The 20295-nt window shown below is 42.4% G+C and overlaps 2 protein-coding genes across 2 annotated transcripts in view; one reads left to right on the plus strand and one right to left on the minus strand.

Annotated features, from left to right (window-relative positions):
- The window catches only part of LOC113015304 (uncharacterized), a 325186-nt gene that overhangs the window by 95440 nt on the left and 209451 nt on the right, over positions 1-20295 (plus strand). The gene's annotated exons all lie outside the window — the stretch shown is intronic.
- The window catches only part of tmem65 (transmembrane protein 65), a 39533-nt gene that overhangs the window by 17870 nt on the left and 1368 nt on the right, over positions 1-20295 (minus strand). The gene's annotated exons all lie outside the window — the stretch shown is intronic.

A 20295-nucleotide genomic window follows, 5' to 3' on the forward strand; every position in this document is an offset into this window, starting at 1 on the left:
CACTGGGAACACACTGGGAACACGTCTGTGACGACTCGACTAAAAATCAGCAGAAGTGTTTGAGAATGCTGCTGACTTCCTGCCCTCTTCCTCAGCTGAGTGCAGCTTTGCTCTGGAGCCATTTCAAACGACGTGGAGCAGAGAGCAGCTTCTGAGTGCAATTTGATGGCACTGTAAGCCAAAGCGACTCGAGCAGAGTCTCGAGCGGGTGAGATTAGATCCAGAGCCCCACATCAGAAGCAGAGCGTGACAGAGCATTGCTGAGGTGGCCGATAAATCTGCAGGTAAGTCTGCAGACTAGTTGGGATTTTGCATTCATGCAGAGTGTACGTGTCAAAGGAAAATCCAAGTTAGAGATAAAATGGACTGTTACTTACATTAAGCACCGTTTTTCACAATAAAAGTAACAATACAGGAACAAAGCGTTTGCTCTGACACTTGGAAACTCACAGGTTTGAATTTGTGGAACTAAAACGTTCCTGAAAAGCAGCACGACTCTGAACTCATCATTAATGTTTCTGAACGCAGAAATATTAAAGATTAAAACAACAGAAACAAACCAAAGATGAAACGTTTCCTCTGACCTGAAATACTCTGTGTGAAAACAGCTTCAGGGTCTTTTACATTAGAGCTGACAGAACCTTTGCTGTTCTCCTCTTGAACCAAACTTTACATTCCTCCCAGCAGCAAGCATCTAAGAACTAACCTCTATTTTCCCAGCCTTCAAATCATTTTGCCTCCTGGCGTGTGGGGAGGACCGCAGCCTCGTGCAGCCGCTGTACTGGTGACTTTGTGTCTTTCTTTTTTAGGCCACAAAGAGCGAACAACTCATTTTCACTCTTTTTCATTTTGACTTCCTTGCGCCTGCAGTGTGAGTACAAACACTGCGACTCCTGGGAAAACGTCCAGAAATAGGTCTGCCTGATGCAAGCGAAAAATTAATATCACTGTACAATCTGCCAATAGCTGCAGATTTGGAGTCAGATGAGTAAACGCTGAAGAGTTCAGCTCTCGAGTGTTTCTGCTGCAGGGTATCTCATAAAGCTGCTAATGACAGCAGTGTGAGTGGAACACAGTTCATGTGTCAGTGTGTGATTAAATCAAACATAAGCTGACTGTGTGTGTTTGTCTGCGTATACATAATTAGACTTCAGCAGATGCAGCATCATCTGTCTGCTGTCACACTGCTGATTAACAGCGTGGAAATGCTTCCTGCGACACGCCTGACAAACACACAGCCGACGCCGCAGACACAAGTAAATATAAATAATCACCACAGATGACATCGTTTCACAGCCACAGCTGGACTCAGAGAGGGATTTATGTACCAAAGTGCATTTACCCACATTAATCTATTGCTGTGGCAGATAATGCACTTGTGCACTCCACTTATCAACAGTGTGCAGCTCTGAAGGTACAGAGCTAAATCCACCCAAAAGTGGAAATCAGGATATTTATTCATGCATTTGCATTTTTGAGCATCTTTTGTGCTCCTTCAAAACTTCAACCTTGAACACTTTCAGTGAAATGTTTCCACTGGCACAGTGAAAATAAGACAAATGCTTACTCTCATATTTTCTGTGAGATGAAATCCTCAGGATTGGCTCCAAAATCAAACAGATTGTTCATTTTCTTTCTCCCAGAAACTTTCATACTGGGAACACTGGCAGCATTGGAGTTCACCCACAGGAGGTCAGAGCGCTGCACAAGCCAACAAAAAACTAAAACCTTGGCTTTGTGCAAGAGCACAGTCATGCTGAAAGGTAAAGGACAAACGCAAAGAGCCGACGGCCTCGAGTCTTTTTCCTGCTCTGGTGACCTGCTGTAAGCTGCAGGGGAACGCATTTGTGCAGCAGGTGGAGAAGCTGCTCACGTCGGGCTACGCCGATCTCACCGAGGGTGCAGGACAAGGACAGCCACCAGGAGCTCTGTCCAACACGCTGAAGAGGAGCAGCAAACAGAAATCTGCTGCTCGGTTTTCTCATCTGCTCCACGCTATTTGTCAAATACGGGGCGATCGTGGCTCAAGAGTTGGGAGTTCGTCTTGTAATCGGAAGGTTGCCGGTTCGAGCCCCGGCTCGGACAGTGTCCTTGGGCAAGACACCCGTTACCTACTGGTGGTGGTCAGAGGGCCCGGTGGCGCCAGTGTCCGGCAGCCTCACCTCTGTCAGTGTGCCCCAGGGCAGCTGTGGCTACAATGTAGCTGCCATCACCAGTGTGTGAATGTGTGGATGTGTAAAGCGCTTTGGGGTCCTTAGAGACTAGTAAAGCGCTATACAAATACAGGCCATTTACCATAGTCCGTGTGCGCGCATGTAGCAAAAAGATGCGCACACACACAAACTTTTTAATTGAAGAGAGAAGAGAGACCGTCCTATCAAGGATGCGGGCTGTTATGTCTCTCTCTCTCTCTCACACACACACACGGAGCAGAAAGGGAAATTAACACCAACCTCCGGCCAACTGCTTCTCCTCCATCAGCAACCTGGCGGCTCATCAACCGTCACTCAGAGGTTTCTTTATATTAGAAACTTTACTGCTCACGCAGAGGAAAAATAATTGGTGGTGTCAGTTTGGCATCGGTCGTTTTAAAGCAACCTCATCCCCATTTTCAGTCTGGGGTCTAAATAGTTCCACGCTAAAGACCCTCCAGACTCCAAATTCTTCACCTGACATGAGCCGAGTGTGGTGAACGACGACACTGAAACAGTCTGACTGAATCAGCTGGTGAAAACCATCTCTCTCTAAAAGTATGTTTTGGAGTATTTTCGTGCATTTTTTCCCAAAAAAATTGAAACTGAAAAGTTGAAACTGGAAGCGTCCAGCCTGCGGACCTGCAGCTCTCACACATCCTTCTTGGCTTTGTGGCGTGAGCCGACCTCCGCTGCCAGAGGCCGGCACAATAAGCTGGTGCATCTCTGCTGTGTAAGCGAAGGACCGGAGGCGTACACTCAGCAGTGAAGCAGTTTCCTTCAGTTTTCTCTACTTTGGAAATAAAACAGTCTCCAGGCAGAGCTCTGTTGTGAACTTCCCCTCTTACAGCTGACACGGCTTTGAAACAACATGCAGATGTCCACAGGTATAAAGTTACATTCAAGAGGTTTTACATTAAACTTCAAAGAGAAGCTGCTACACTTAAGATTCAATACAACCACTAAGTGTGTATTTTATAGGGCTGCAACAATACACAAAATTCACAGTTCGATATTTTTTCGATACAAAAAAATGTTCATGCCTTTTTAATTTGTCATTTATTAAAATTATAAATATATATTTTAACACAAAAGTACAGTTTTTAAATTCAATGTTGCTGAAACAACAAAGTAATAAAAATAAATAAATCTGATGGAGAAATCACTCATCTTTGGAAAAGAGTTAATTACAGAGAAATGGCTCTTTCAAAATAAAAGCTATACTATACGCTTCTTCTGGGCTATATTCTCAGCAGCATATTAAACATATCAGGTCCCCATAAGGAGAATCATGTGCTAACGGCTGTCTAAATGACTCGGGTAAAGTTTGTAGCATGGTGCTTGTTGTTTTTGTCTGCTTCCACTTGTCTTTGCACTAGGATGATGTCGGAGTAAATGTGCAGTCATATTCGTTGTGTTCCCACTAGTGCTGTCAGCGTTAGTCTGATATGACGTTAACGCCACAACACGGCAAATCTCCGTTAACGAGCTACCCCTGCGTGGGGCTAGATGGCCAACACGTTAACGAGCTAACTGCGCTAACGCAGTAGTTCCCACCCATGTAATTGAGCATTGCGTGGCACATCCAACATACTGTTTTACTTTAGTCCATGATGCGCTTACCTTCAGGGTCATACGTCACATGAAAATCAAAATAGTTCCAAACGCCAGATCTGAATGAGGGTGGGGGGAGGTCCATGTTGCAAGGAGAGCTTAACTTCTGTCTCGCTAACTTGCCCTGCGCTCAGTGGATCTGCGTTCGACTACTCCACCTAGGCTGCACTGTCGAGCGCAGATCCACTGAGCGCTCCACACAGACAGCATCGTCAGAAGGAAAGTTGATAAAATAAATAAAAAATGTTGTATTGTTCGATACATATGCGTACCGAACCGAAAGCACTGTATCGAACGGTTCAATATCGATACGAGTATCGTTGCACCCCTAGTATTTTAGGCTCCTGCAAACACCCCGTCCACTATAATTACTACAATCACAGAATATGAAAGAGCAAAATAAGCATCGATTAAGTGACATGAAAAGCTGGTGTGTATCCAGACGCTTAATGACCAGTGATAATGAAGTCTGATGTGCGTGTGGTTTAATGATTTCACTCAGCTCAGCGGTTCTACTGCAGACTGTTATCATTAATCTCATTTATGTGACGAGTCATCAGTTTTCTTTCTTTGTTCCATTTCAAAGCTGCCACACAGTTTTTCTAATAATAAAACAGAATAATCACATAATCTGGAGCTCTGCTCGTCCTTGAGGATTTTTAATTTATCTTTATTTTACTTTATTTACTGCTTTCTGTTTGCAGCTGACTGGGTCTCTTCACAGCTCTCAGCCTTCCTTCGTTCTGCATTTCTCCGCCCTGCTGTTCTTCTTCTCTCGCGCTCTGTTTGTGTAATTGTCAGCTTTGTCAGAGGAGACGATTCATCTCAATCTCCCTGCCACTTTGGGCTCAGCTGAAAGCGATATGATGTGTGCCTGGCAGGCGGGCCGCTGATATAAGGAGGCAGCTCGAGTTTTTAAGCGAGGGCCTAATTTATGTGCCACCTAACAGCACCTCAAACCACTTCTTCAACAGAGTGTTCATCGGCCTCAAATCTCAGAGGAAATGACACGCTACACACTCACGTCCACAGAGAGGCTGACAAGTTCCCGAGGAGGGCTGGCACCCTGCAGAGCGCGATCGAGTGGATGAGCACGTGGACATGCGGACACAGCGCTGTCTGTCATACTAGTGCTGTCAAAACATTTATTTCCTCAAAAGAAACCATCAACACAGAAATGAACCATCAGAATATCATCAATTATTCATTTTCACTATCAAATGTCTTTGTTTATAAGTTCTATAATAAAATTCTGGATGTTTGTTGATGGCCTTTGCCAGCAGTAAGGATTTGGTGTTATCATACATTATGTATGTTGAATGGAGAATAATATATAAATATAAGTAGAAGAAGAAAATCTTAAAATCTGTTAGACCTGGTGGCTGTGACTGGGATGGCTGCACTACTATGAGCTCTGCCTCATTCTCTGCCATGAACCATTTGACAAATACACTTACATCCATGTAATCTGTAATCCAGTATTAGTCTGGATGATTTGTTTGTCTATTTTTCAAAGACTGTAAATGATGGAGAACAGATATGAGAAGAAAGAAAGATGAAAAACTATGAAAAGGAGGCCTTAGGTCGACTATATTACACATGTAGTGTCTAGTTAAATCAGCGCTCCTGAATCTTTTTTGCGCCATGGACCGGTTTATGTCCGACAATATTTTTACAGACCAGCCTTTAAGGTGTCGTGGATAAATACAACAAAATAAAACCAGTATCGGTACCAAAAAAAAGGAAGATTTATTCATAACACACAGGAGAAGACCCAGGGAAACCGAGTTAATGATAAAAACCCTGAAAACCATGGATTTCACACCTGAGTCTCAACTCTCGCGGCCCGGTGCCGCTCCGTGGCCTGGGGGTTGGAGACCGCTGAGTTAAATGATTAATAAAAGTTATTACATACAACAGATCCTTTACAAATTAAATGTGACCTTGTACTCTGAGGATATTGTTACAAATTTGTCATTTTTCTATTTAGAACTGATGTCATCCCTATAATAAACAGATACATACAGATACATACATAAATATGTAAAAAACTTGCAACATTTTTAGAACTGTTTGCTTTTTGGTTACACACAGTCCATCCTTCATATACAGTCTATGAGCTCCTTCTAGTTTCATTTTTTTAAGCCAATATGTAATCAGAGCTGCCTCCATCCAGCACTAAGCTGATGTCTGAAGTGAGGGAGCATTGATATTGTGCATTAATAAGCAGAATTTGTAGGCAAACAAACAAGAAATCCCCCCCCCCCATGTTTGCTGCAGCGACACTCCACGTGTCCTAATCCCACTAATTAACTCCCTGAAGATTTGCACTTCTTGAATTCACTGCAGGTGTCACCGGTGGGAAATGTGCTCAAACCTGGAGAAAAGAAAGCCTTAGACGCATTAGCCTCTAAAAAGACTTCTCTGAGATCAGGGGATATTTTACTAGCAGTTTAGCACAGCTTGTATGGTAATATATATGTTTATATAAAAGCTGCATCAAAATCTGTATCAGCAACACGGGTGGGCAATATAGGCTCAAAATTATGTCATGATATGTTGAGCAAATTTAAGACAGAGGTTCCTGAAGTAGCTCTCGCTCTCATGCATGTCTGGGTTTGTCTGGTTGCTTAAGGAAGAAACCACACGGCTACTTAAAAGCAGTTTGGTGTTGTATGATTTTGTTCATCTGGCCAAATTATTTGATAAAAAAGACCGAAATGCACAGCAGACCCCGAGTGTGACCCATTCATTGCCTGGTCTACGTGCTGGTTCGCTGTATGTGTCGCAAACTCAGTGCACAGAGACAAATTATAAACTGAAGCGTATGGAGGTCACGTCAATCCATCAGGCAGGTTCACTGAGCAGCACCATAAACAGAGCGCTCTGCATTCATGTGAAGGAAACGTCCATCACACTTTTCAGTCTGACCCCCGAGTGCGCTCTGAATGAGGAAAATGCAAAATACTGAAACGTTCCCCTCAGAATTCTTTCAGTCTTTGTTCAGACAAACCTGATGGTGGCTTCTTTTTTTTTTTTTTACTAACGAAGTTTCAATTAGTCAAACTTTAAATATATTTTTGTTTATGAAATGGGAAAAATAACAGGAAAATTCTGACTTTTGCTAAATAGAAAATCTTTATGCAGACCGATCGTGCTCGTGTGCGGGCAGAGGACCAACAGGTGAAGTAAAAGTAATGTTCTGGCTCCTCAAGGGTCGCCCGAGCTATTATGTGGTGATAAATAGGTTCATACAGTATTTGTTTTGGGGGGCATTTTTACACTGTCTGTTTTATTTTGACATCCTACCAGAAGCGGGGCATCTCACTACTTCCTGTCTAACGGTAGAAGGATAATTATCTACTCCTGTGCCTGCCTATGCTGTGTCCTAAGCCAAAACCGTCTGTAAGTTGGCAGTAATGTTGTATCTTTACAAGCGTGTTTGGTGCCAACTGTCGTGAGTTACTTGCGACTGTTTATACGTTAGCTAACGTTAGCATGTTTAGTTTTGCTTTACTTTGTATGATAAGGAAATACAGCCTGATGTTTTTACATTTTGTAATTGTAAAAAAAAAATGTTTACATATGTCAGCTTACACATGAGATTTTGTGTCTTGTTTTTCATTCATTCTTTCATAAAATCCATGCCATGCATCCAATGTGAAATAAAATACCAGAACGAAACAACGGTGTGGTTTTTCTTTGTGAGATGATGGTTATCCACAACGCCTAGTTAAGTGCGAGGTCATGAGTAATGTTACTGAAGATGACTACATAAGTGCCATTTGTTGTTTCCCGGTGTAGAGAACAACACAATATAAAGTGAGATTTTCACTCTGGACTGAAACACAAGACAGAGAGAAGTCTCCAGAACTAACTTGTGGTTCGTTCACGCCACAGTGAAGCATCCTTCGCCTCAAGTTTATTTATTTGCTCTGACAGCCAGCACGAGGAGTACAGCAGATAACTGTTCTCGCCTCTCACCCAGTGTTTATTTTTATCATTTTGCAAAAAGTCTAAAAGTCAGCGCTATGAAAGTGAGGAAAAGCAGCAGCAGTGGCATGTACTTACATTTCTGTGATGCACATAGACTATGGTATTATTATGTACTATAATGTGTAACAGTACTGTTATATGCAATACAAAAGCTTCTCCAATAAATGCTCAAAACTCTGCTGCTGGTGGCAGAGAAGCCCCTCTGTTTGCATTCAATTAGTTTAATTAAGCGTGCCAACACCTTTGTTTCCTCTTCAAAGGATTTGCAACTTTGGATATTTGCTAATTCCTAAAGCTAAACCTGGGTTTGGATTCTTTTAAACACCCTAGCCTCCAGGCTCTGTGCAGTACACACACACAAAGCTGTGGCTTTAAATCAATATCCCCAAACAGCAGCGTGTGTTGTTCTGGAAGAAGCACATCACAGTGACACTTGCTGCCAATGCACAACAACAGTCCAACACTGATCTGTCCTCCCACTGCCGATGCACAAACATCTGCATCATCTGAGCCGCAGAGTGCTGACCTTAGGACACGTTTTACTCCTTTAAATCCTCATGTTTACTCCTGGTGGTTTCAGGTATCATGACAAATGGCCTGTTATAAGTCACTGATCTCTCAGACTGCTACCTCACCTTGTTTTATAAAGTTCACAAAAAAGCTTAAAGCTAACGGTAGCTTCTAGCAGAGTGAGTTAGAAGAAAATAAAAGAATGCATCGTCTCTACCTTTAGGACTCGCAGTGCTAAAATGAGCTCCTAACAGAGAACTTATCTGCGGTCACTGCCAGTAAAGTTGCACCAGTATTTTAAACAGCTACAGCAGTGAGCCGCCATTAAAGAGAATGGTGATGTTGAAGAAGCTGGTAAGATGTTCAATCACCTCATTAATAACACAAATAAATATTTTAGTAACATCCAGTATCACTGTCTACAAAACTCTACTGTTAGACTACTATCACCTTTAAAATGCAGTTATGGATCAGTCTTTTAGATTAATAATCAGCAATGAAGTTAATGCTCACAGTGTGTGAGTGAGTGGAAGTTCCACAATGTGAAAACCACCATCATCTACTTCAAACCCACATGAGCAGCAGAGTCACACTGTAATGCATTTTAATTGGACTCAGTGGATCATCCAGTCCAGCTGTGGCACACAGTTATACACAGATACTGCAGATACAGATGTTCCTTTAATGTTAGAACTGTGAAACACTTCAAATAGAATCGTTGTGGTGCTTCGTGTTAGTCCACTGTAGCAACAATGTAACCAAAGAACTACACCAATACCAACTATAAGACACCAGTTTATGCACTTTGTTGTGGTGTTGTGGTTGTCGATAAGCCCTTTCATGGGCAGTAAGCCAAGAATCATCTTTATGAAAAATAAAGTAACAGCTGAACTATCTGAACAATGAGCAAGCACAAAACTTTAACGTCACAGTTTTCCTGCACATTAAAATTTTCTGTACTCAAATGAAAATCACAAGCGCTGTGATAAAATATTTAACGGTTTTCTTTACGTGGAGCTTAATTATGTTTGGTGTTAACATGTAAACCAATCATGGTTACACATGTGGCCTGTTTTTAAACCTTTATTTAACCAGAAAGTGAAACTGCTCAGATTAAGAATCTCTCGTTACAGTCGCTTGGCTCAAAACAGAAACGGTGAACTTGGTTCTCAGCTGTCGGGACAAACTGTCCAGTAACAGAAAAGGATTCAGCCTCCAGACAGAAGGGTTTGAACCCTGGACAGTAACTGTGAGGCAACACTGAGCCAGGGAAAACCCTGGACGTGATACACGGGACGCCAAATGCTCCTCGTATGCAAAGCCCAAAATCCACCAAAAACCATATTAGAGCTGACATATCAGTGCATCCATCCAGGAAATGAATTATACAAAGCAAGTTATTTTAGCTTTTTCCCCATATTTTGAAGAGCATGATGTCATTCACAGTCAATATACGAGTGGACACCTGACTTTCATTGTCAAAGTCCAAGTCACAGTCTAGTTGCGTCTCTTGCCTCACTGCTGCTCCACTGTGATGGACCGCTGCTGTCCTCCTCTGCCGTGAGCTGGGGTTGCTCTCCAACCATCACCTGTAGCAGATGCAGGTTCTGCTTCATGTCCTGCAGAGCAGAACAATAACCAGCAGCAGCAGAGAATGATCGGCCACGCAGCTGATCATAGCACTCTGTTATTTAACGGCCCTTTGCAGAAGAACAGCATATACCGTCTGGATCAGCATGCCTCCTTTTGAGCAGCCGCTCACCATTACGGGAAAACAAATCTATGAGTGACGCTGCTTCCCACGCTTTGAAGAGCAGGTGAAATGTAATGACTTAGTCTCATCCTCGGTACTGCACAAAACAGCTCAATATTTTCCTCATTTTAAAATACCACGAGTCAGTCGGGTTCAAAGTGGGCTTTTTAAATGTGGCTTTAAAAGAAATCTTGCTGCGAGTGATAATTTCCATCAGTAACGGAGAGTTTAATTACAGCTTAGCAGCAGCAGCACATCCACATTGCTAATTTATGCCTCATTATTCATGGTTTCCTAACAGCTTCGTTTTTATGTTAAACTAAAGTAATGAAAAGTGTGAAAACACGTCTTTGCATGTATCACATTATATGTGACTTGTGTCACATAACAGCACTCTAAGCCCACATTTCTATCAGACTGGTACCACATGATGTCCTCAGAAAGCATCAGTATCTAATTTAGTTCACCAAAAACAAACTGAGTTACAAGAGCATCATTAGTCACAATCTGTTGCTGCTTGAAAATCTCTAAATGTCCTTATTAAGTGTGACGACATATTTAATGGTGCAAATTGAGTTTGCAGCATAACTTCAATTTATTTCTTTGGCTCCTGGATGGGAACTGCTACTGGCTGCCAGTCCGACGTTATTGCACATGTCACTGTTTGTTTTGGAGCGACCGAGTGGTCAGAGAGTCTGCTACACAATAATAGTCCCAGTGGGATGTATGCAATTCCACAACTCACAACAACTCACTGCTTTCAGCTCGAGGCTTCAGGACCCAAGGCTGTCGAAAAATGACCTCTGGTTCAGCTGGACTGCTTTTTCGATGGATTTGGAGGAGACGGTCTCCGTGCGGTTGTTTTGGTCCGAAGCAGACTGTGATTACACAGTCAGTCATTACAACCACACCTAATGAACCAGAGGTCAACACTAAACAAACTAAACAGGCCGACAGTGTGGAAACACCCGTAGTAATGTAGCAGTAACGTTACCTTTACGCACCCAAGGATCCTGAAGATTCAAGTTTGGCATTTACATAACTGAGATCATCATTTTAGGTTTAGGTACTCAATGTTCCTTTTCCCCCCTCTCGAGTGGGTTCCTCATCACTAGTTGTTACAGTTTAAACTGCAGTCGGTGTTTACATGGCTTCAACTTTGCATCTTTGAGGCCTGTCTGTGTTGTAGCTTCCTGAAACAGCAGAGCGAGCTCGTGGTTTGTAGCCTTGCAGACGGAGGGTTAGTGCACCAGGTCTCGTCCAGTTCGGATGGTGGTCCGTGCCTCTGGGACTTATGTCGTTGGGCTGCAGTGTACACCACAGGTTGGTTGCACCTGAATATGAGTCTTTGTTGGCTTGGAAAAACAAGGACTTCACCCAATGTGGGAAAACACACTAGCACTAACTGATGGATATGAAGTGCAAGGATTTACGATAACAGCAGGAGCCCATGATGCCACAGCACAACATGAAATACAGATGTGAATCTACCCTGGTTTATGACAACTCAAAACCTTTGTGACAAGCCAACAATCTGCAAACCATCAGATTACACTCACAGCGCGCCTCCTGCATTAACAGGGTTCCCTACAAGAAGATGTAATGTGTTAACAAGCCTGGAGACGAGCTCAGAGAAAATCTTTCAGAGTTTCTCGCTGTTCCTCGATGGCATTTAGCTCATTAGCTGGAAAAGTAATGGGCGCGGGGGGACGGGTGGGGGTCTGAGCTGCAGACAGTTGCTTATTAGAAGACGTTCGGGGCCAAACCGGCCGTCTAATTAATATGGAAGATGGTGCAGAAGAAAGAGGTGCTGCTTCGGTGCCCGACTACACCATCACACTGAAAAAACACATTAGCCAGTCATCTGAAACCTGACATACTTTTACTAACTTACTTTTACTGCAACTTTTTCCATTTGTTGTAAGAAACTCAGAACACTTTCATATTTAAGGCTTTTCTGGTAGAAACAGTGGGAAGAGCAACAATAACAGGATTGCTTGCTTCTACTTTTACAACTGAAAAGAAAGCACCGCACTTACAAAGAAGTTCAATAGCAGTTTAAGCATCAAGTAAGTCTATGAAGAAAGGAGCTTCTACGAAGCTGAACTGTGGTGATCCTTCTAATTCTGAAAGGAGATTAACTGTTTGGGTCAAACTCTCCCAAGAGGCGCTCAAAGCGCTCTGCTGCGAGGCTGACATTCACTCATCTAATGGGACAAAAAGACATTTAAATAGTGACCTTTAAAACTTTCTGGGTGCTTAAACAAAGAAAAAAATAGTTAAAGAATTAGAACTCACGTCCACTCCCCCTACACGAATCCGACCGGTACTTGTGTGTAAATACCAGCCCAGTATAGAAATAATGGTACCGGTTTATACGTTATTGAACATGAAATGATATGAAACTCTAAGCAGCAGCTGAACAGACGACGGGGGAGTCAGGCAGAGCTTTCACAGCAAACCAGGTTTTGAAATAAATTCATAAACATTAATATTAATATACTACCCATAACAAGCAGCTCTGTATAAACTGCATGTATCACTCACAACTAACACGAGGGGGGGTGATTAAATGTAATTTACTATTAATGCTGAGCTGTTGGTGACGAGATGGTGAGACAGGAAGACAGAGACACACCAGAGCGTTCGCTTCACCTTTACAGCCTATTTCAGTGAGAACTCGCCACACAACCCTGTTCACCAGAGTTCATGGTGCTGTTCTCTTCTTCTTTTTCTATGTTTTTAATAAACATTTCGAGCTAGAATGAGCTAACCTACAATAATCTGCAGTTAGTGGACAGAAATGGACTCCAATCAGATCCTGTTATTCAACCTAAAGCAAGCGACCACTTATCAGTGTTCAGTCAGTATATTAGTGTACCCTGTATGAAATGTTGGCTCCTATGATTGTTTCTATTCTGTTAAAAAAATCCTCATAAAAGAAAACTTCAGTAATTCTGAGGAATAACTTCCTGGTTAAATACACCCAAACATCAGTAATGCAGTAGCTCATCCAGCCCACAGTCCTGGCTGTGGCGCATCTTTACGTAATATAAAAGTGTCATATCGCACTGCCGTTGCTATAGTAACTCCACTTGTTTACGTTTCCTGGTGCACAACAACGAAACAAAGCCAACCATGTCTGAGAGCGAGAGCTGCGCATCAGCCTCTGATGTTACTTCAACAAACACAGAAGACTGTGAAGGTGGAAGCAACAAAGTGGCAAAAACACATCTGTGAACACAACGAGGCTACGAAGGAGGAGGTGCAAGCAGCTGGTGACAAAACCAAACTGCACTATTTGGGCTCCGTGTGACAGAAAAAGCAAACAGTGGGTGGAAATCAGTGACGTGTGGTGGGAAAAACAGCACGTGAGAATATTGTACTGATCTAAAAGATATTTAAGGTTAAGTTACCTATTGTTAGACTGTTATTTTAGACTGTTGCTTACATTTCCCACCCAGCTGCTGCTGTACTTGCATGTACTGGATATACTGCACTACAACGCTGCTGCTGGCACTGTGTTTCAATAGATTCACATTTGGAGTTCGGTAGTGTGTCATCAGTGACAACAGCTGATTTTTAAAAACAGGAACACATCATTCATTCACTAACACTTCAAAATGCTGCTGCCTGTAAACTGGTTTTGTATTTTTTTCCTATATCATCATAAATAATCTTCATCGTAAAGTTCCTAAAACACTGATATAATTCTGAGGCTGAAATCACCCACCCCTCCTCACAGTCCATTACAGTTCACAGGTTATAAAACTGTAATGTGTGAAGTTTTCTTCTCATTGGTCGGCTGCAGAGGGTTAAAGTCCACTGTGTGAATGTTTCACTAAAATCGAACCAACACTGGAGGAGAAATCATTCTCATCAGCTGTAGACAGACTGTGTCACGGCCTCATTGGTCCTAATTTATTAAGCCTGTCATTTCATTACTGAGTCACTGGGTTGCTGCATCCTGTGGTTATTTATAGTCCCACTAGTTCCTCCTTTGTGATACATGCCCTCAAACATGGAGTGAAGCCGAGGGCAGACAGCTTAAGATAAATAATATCAACCAAGCTGATGGTAACACGTAAGGTTCCTCTAAATTTAATAAAATCCTCCCTGAACTGAACCATCGTCCTTGCAGCTTCTACCCCGTTTAAAGTTTCTCTGACTGAAGATGATGAGTGAAAGTGAACGAGTCAGAGTGAGAGAGGAGCCAAAGCATTGCTGAAAGAGAGAAGCTGTGCAATGTGCGTTACCTCCATCCACCCATCCACCTTTAAATCAGGGGTGGGGGAACTCCAGGCCTCGAGGCCAGGTGCCCTGCAGGTCTTAGATGTGTCCTAATCCAACACAGCTGATTTAAATGGCTAAATTACCTCCTCAACATGAGGCCTGGTAACGAACTAATCATTTGATTCATGTATGTTGACCCAGGGTGAGATCTAAAACCTGCAGGACCCCGGCTCTTGGACCTGGAGTTCCCCGCCCCTGCTTTAGATACTGGCAGTCAGACCAGATCACATCCAGACTGGTGCAGCCCAAAGAGCAAGAGGAGTTTAAAATTGCTCAGCAGAAACCCTCAAATTAACGCCCACACATTTGTTAACTTCTCATGCTGCTGTTCAGCGTTTCTGTAATAGGAAACCTGTTGACATCAGTGAGAGATTTTTAGCTAATAAATATTGTCTGGCAATTTTTCGAAGCTCTCCACACCCGTGCAACGCGGGAAGAAGACACACGCCTGCATAAAACACCTGATACAGCAGTCTCTCTCTCCTAAATTGAAAAAAATCACGTTCAGTGGTGGGCAAATAAAAACTAACAGTCAGAAAAAGAAATCAGTTTCCTGAAAAAGGAAATCAGCGCATCATCCCACACAGCAGCCTCGGTGCACACGACTAATGAGCAACATGCTGCACAACAAAGTGACGGGGAGCTGGTCTGAAGCCGTCGCCGTTTCCTTTAATGTCTTCTCAGTAGAGCAGGGCGATATGACCAAAAATATTTATCACGATATACATTTGAAAATTTGCGATAACGATATAACTGACGATATAATTGACACTAGACAAAATACTTTACAACTCCTCAACTTTATTAGTGCAAAAACAAAACATCAATGTATTTTCACTTAAACAAGCAGCTGTTTATGTGCATTAAAGTTATATAAAATTGTAACAGTGCAAATTCCTTGCTGACAGTTTAACCAAAAAGCATTTCCAGTGGAAACTGGCCGACATATCCTCAGCATAACCATGTTTAATATCCACAAAACTTAAAAAGAGCTTATACACACACAATACGGTAATATTATGTTGAAGCACAGTACGTATCACTCCGCGAGGCTCCGCCTACGATAGCCGTAACGCTCCGACAATCCATCAAGCGGTGCGGCTTCGTAGCAAAGTCGTACTGAAACATTTGACAGATTTTCGAGCGCCGTGTACATAAAATCGTTTCGAGGTCATAAACACAACCAGAGTTCATACATAAGGCACACGGGGTTATAAGGGGCTCTGTCGATTTTCAGACAAATCAAAGGATTGATTTTAAGTGCGCCGTATTTTCCAAACAACACGGTAATAACGACGGCCCGCTAGCATGCGCTACCAAAAATAATGCTTTGTTGTGTATCTGACGGACGAAAGCTAAACCAGTTCCACACCACTGAAGTTGCAGCATTTTTACAAACCAGTTCTGGTTCATCGTTTCATTCAACGATCCGCTTTCGCCCTTCTCATTCTCTGTCGCCGCCATGTGCGTATGTAAACAAAGGCACTGCACATGCGCGTTTTACCCATATTCGATCGCGATATTTCATTTTCTTATTGTTTCCCAACATTATGCTGGTATTACCGTGAACCATATGATATGACCCAGCCTTACTTCTCAGTGGGGATTTCACCATTTCAGCACCATCTGACAGTACGAATAAGAATGAGGGAGAACAGGTACTGTTGACTGCAGGAAGGCTGTAAACGCACCACGAGGTATTTGAGGCACTAACCACACACTGAGCACACCCTGGGTGCTGCAGGTCCGCCGTATTGGTCAGTGGATGCCATATTTGTATCTCCCGTGGCTTCTACAGAGTGCTTCCAGACACTCGAGGGGATTACTCACATTTCCTGACTGGGCAGCTGATTTGACTATTTTGGTGCTCCGATGAGTCACCGTGGTTTTGGTTTCATTCACGTGGAGACGCTTTATTTGCTTTCAAGCAAACAGTAAATACCCTGCGAGTCAAACACAGAACAACACACATGTGCACGCACGCCCAGCTGTCCACACCCAACAAATGTACAACCTGACACTGGAAGACACGTCAACACACACACACACACACACACACACACACACACACACACACACACACACACACACACACACACACTAAGCTTATGAGTGAGGCGTTCACTTGCCAGTAACTATTCAGTAAAAGGCTGAATGTGTAAATGGTTCCTCATAGAACAACCCAGCGTTAGGGCTGTGCGATATGACCAAAATCTCATATCCCGATATAAAACATCTATCGTCCGATAGTCGAGTGTTTTAACCGATGCATGAAACGATACATTTTTAGACATAAGTTGTAACGGCCGCCGTTTTCTTTGTGAGTATTTATCACACGGCGTGCTGCGGGGAAAAGCCTGTTCTAACGTTTGAGTCTAAGGTTCATTTTTAGCACCTGGCGGCTCTTTTTTACTTCTCATCCGTAAATAATCTGCTCTTTCATGTGATTCAGTTTATTTTGAAAAGTCTCAACAGGATCTTGAGCTTTATTGTGAAAGGTGTATGTGGAACAGAAACAAGCGGACACGCGATGGTTTTACCGTTGTTGTTGCTAAGACAACCCATAGAAACAGGCGCTTGTCCGTCCGTAGTGTGGTTATATTAAATATAAGAGAAAGAGAGAAGTTTAAGAAATTAATATAGCCACTACAGTCACCATCAAAACGATGAAAAAATATTGCCGTAAACAGTTTATTTTGCGACACCACGAAACAAACGATAGCGTAAAATGAAACGATAGACGTTTTTATATCGTCATCCGATATTTATCGTTATATGAACAGCCCTACCCAGTAGAGCAGGGCGATATGGCCAAAAATATTTATCACGATATATATTTGAAAATTTGCGATAACGATATAACCGACGATATAATTGATGCGAGACAAAATACAACTCCACAACATTACTAGCGCAAAAAGACAACCTTCCATTTATTTTCACTTAAACAAGAAGCTGGTTTTTATGTACATTAAAGCTTTATAAAAATGTAACAGTGCAAATGCAAATTCCTTGCTGAAAGTTTAACCAAAAGGCATTTCCAGTAGAAATGGGCTGACATATCCTGAGCATAACCATGTATAATATCCACTGAAGTTAAAAAGAGGTGCTTTGCAACATTAAACTGCAGTGTGCAGTACGCATTTTTCGGACCATAAGGTGCACGGGATTATAAGGCACATTAAGCGAAACAAAGCAGTCAGATAAATCAAACTTTATTAAACTCATTCTTCTTGCTTCCTCCACTTCTGTACCATTGATTCATTAATGTTGAATTCTCTGGCAGCTGCTCTATTCCCATGTTGTTGCAGTATATTAATGACTAACCTCATATTGTGGATGGATTATCTCAGTTGTTCTCCTGACTGAAGTTTGGTCCGTTTACAGTATCCTGCCATGCGATTGCATTTGTTTCTAACCATGAAGAACCTTCACGTTAACTTTTATAAGTGGAAAAGTGTTAGTGTTCGTCCTCCAGCTTCACCGTTTATGTTATGCTAACATAGCTGTGTCGCTAGCGATCACGTAGCACATCATTATATACCAGCTAGCCCAACTTCAGTAACCCTACAAACGTCACTGCTGTTTAGTTTCCTGTCTTCATTTATGTTGGAATTGATAGCAGAGCTGTACGTTTGATTTTTTTCAGAAATCTCTCAGTCAGAACATGCTATATCATGCTTAGGTAACTAGCGAAACTAGCGAGCTAACTTCCGCTAGCTTCCTGCTAACTTCTAACTCCGTTAAATGTAATAACTTTTGTTTTCATGGATGCCTGGAAGTTAAACTTTATAGTTACACCTGGTAAAGCAGCAATGCTGATCGTTTTATTAAAGATGAAAGAATTTAGACAGTTTTTAACTCTCAGTGATGCTGCAGTGTTGTTTGACCTGAAGTGTACTGAGTTTAGGACCCAGATTACTCCCAGATTTAAGAGCATCTTAGTCCGACAAATAACGACGGCCGCTTGCATGTTCTGCAAAAAAATGTGCTTTGTTGTGTATCTGACGGACAAACACCAAACCAGTTCCACATCACTGAAGTCGCACCATTTTTACAAACCAATTCTGGTTCATCTGTTTCACTCAACAATCGGCCATGTGCGTATGAAAACAAAGGCACTGCGCATGCGCGTTTTACTCCCATTCTATCGCGATATTTCATTTTCCTATCGTTTCCTAACATTATACCGGTATTACCGTGAACGGTATAATATGGCCCAGCCCTACTACCCAGCATCACCTGACAAATCCTGAACGTGTCCTCACTCCTCACTCATGAGTGGGGAAGCACAGTGGGCGAAGCGTGGAGACACTGATGACACGCACAACGCTATCACGTGCACTTCTGGGCTACCACACAAACAAAAACTATGAACGAGACAGCGTTTAACCCTCACCCCACCTGCACGCTCATCTCCAGGTGAATGCAACTGCCTTTAACCCTGGAGGACACGCCCACAAAAGTAAAAACCAGTGAAGTGCAGACACATAAACCAAGCACCTCAATACAAACCAAATGTACACAAAAATCCCAAATGCTGAGGGAACAGCATTTGGGATCAGTCGGAAAGTTTCCGACTGAGTGAAGCAACAGAAAGCATCTGCATGGCTGCACTAAAGCAAAGGCACTTTGCTGCTTCCTTCTTACACAGAACCGTACGACACGTCATCCCACCATTCATGTAAACAAACCATCGCAATGACTGCAGCACACACTGTGTAAAAGTTAGCAAGCATTTTGCATTTAATGGCACAACCTGCCCATATGTCTCAAACCTTCAATCACAGGTCTCATTAAACCCACAGGAGAACTCTGAACACCGCTGTGATCTTCTGAGGCAGTTGGCTTGGAATTTGAGCTTAAGTTAAGAGTGTGAGCTATATACAAAGGATCAAAGTGAGTTTTAGGTTAGCATAATTCACTTTATTATTTCGGTCCTCAGTTTGCTGAGGAATAATTTGACTTCAGGTACATTAAGTCTTAATACAGTCGGGAGCTGCAGGGGATCAACTCTCCAGCAGGAAGAGAAAATACAGGCAGACAGGATGTGACAGACATTATATTCATGTTATAGTTTCCTTTAAACTTATTACTCCAAGTGTGGTAATGAGATCAGTAACATCCTCCATCGAATGTAAGTCTGATTCTCTGCGCTTCACGTTTCTGAGTCCTTGTAAAGATGCGAGTCATTTTCTGCACACAGCATTGGTGGGAAAACATCCAAAACACACGACAGCTGAAGAGCGACATCATAAAAAATGTTCAGCTTTTTTTCTTTTAAAGATTCTGCCAGTTTCCCTGGATTATTATCAATATTGGTATTATTTAAGCATTTATGTGGGCCTTTAAATTGCTTTACAGTGGTTCGTTTTTTTAATCTGGAGAATATAAAATAGAAAACACTTTCATATCATCATAAAACAGAAATAAAACCACACAAAAAACCTCCTCTGTTATTGGGCTTTGGTAAAATTTAAATATCAGGGCTACAAAGTCTTTAAAAGATTTTATTCCTTATAATTCAGACTTGGATATAATCCCACTTTCTGTGCTGGATCAAGACAGTCAACATCTGGCTCGAGCACCCAAACCAGCTCGTCTTCAAGCTTAAGGTGGCTACAAAGCCTGGACAGACCAGCCAGTGAGGAGATTTCCAGCAACCTGCAGTCTGGCAGGCGACAAAGAAAATATGCTGTGTGACTGAGCCAATGCACCAGACAACACACTGAAAGACAGAACATGACTTTGTACCAAAACAAACAGGGAAGACAACCAGCAGCTCGCACTGTTTATATGTAAAGCCATTTGTGCTGAAGAGGCAGAAAGCCTGGCTGAGATCCTGAGTATGAGCGAGGCTGACTGCAGAGCTCACAGAGGGGGCTGGTAATGAGGCTGTTTACAGTATTTCAGTCAGAAATGACTGAGTGGCTGGAG

This window comes from Astatotilapia calliptera, chromosome 22 (genome assembly GCF_964374335.1).
Source record: "Astatotilapia calliptera chromosome 22, fAstCal68.1, whole genome shotgun sequence".
NCBI classification, from domain to species: domain Eukaryota; kingdom Metazoa; phylum Chordata; class Actinopteri; order Cichliformes; family Cichlidae; genus Astatotilapia; species Astatotilapia calliptera.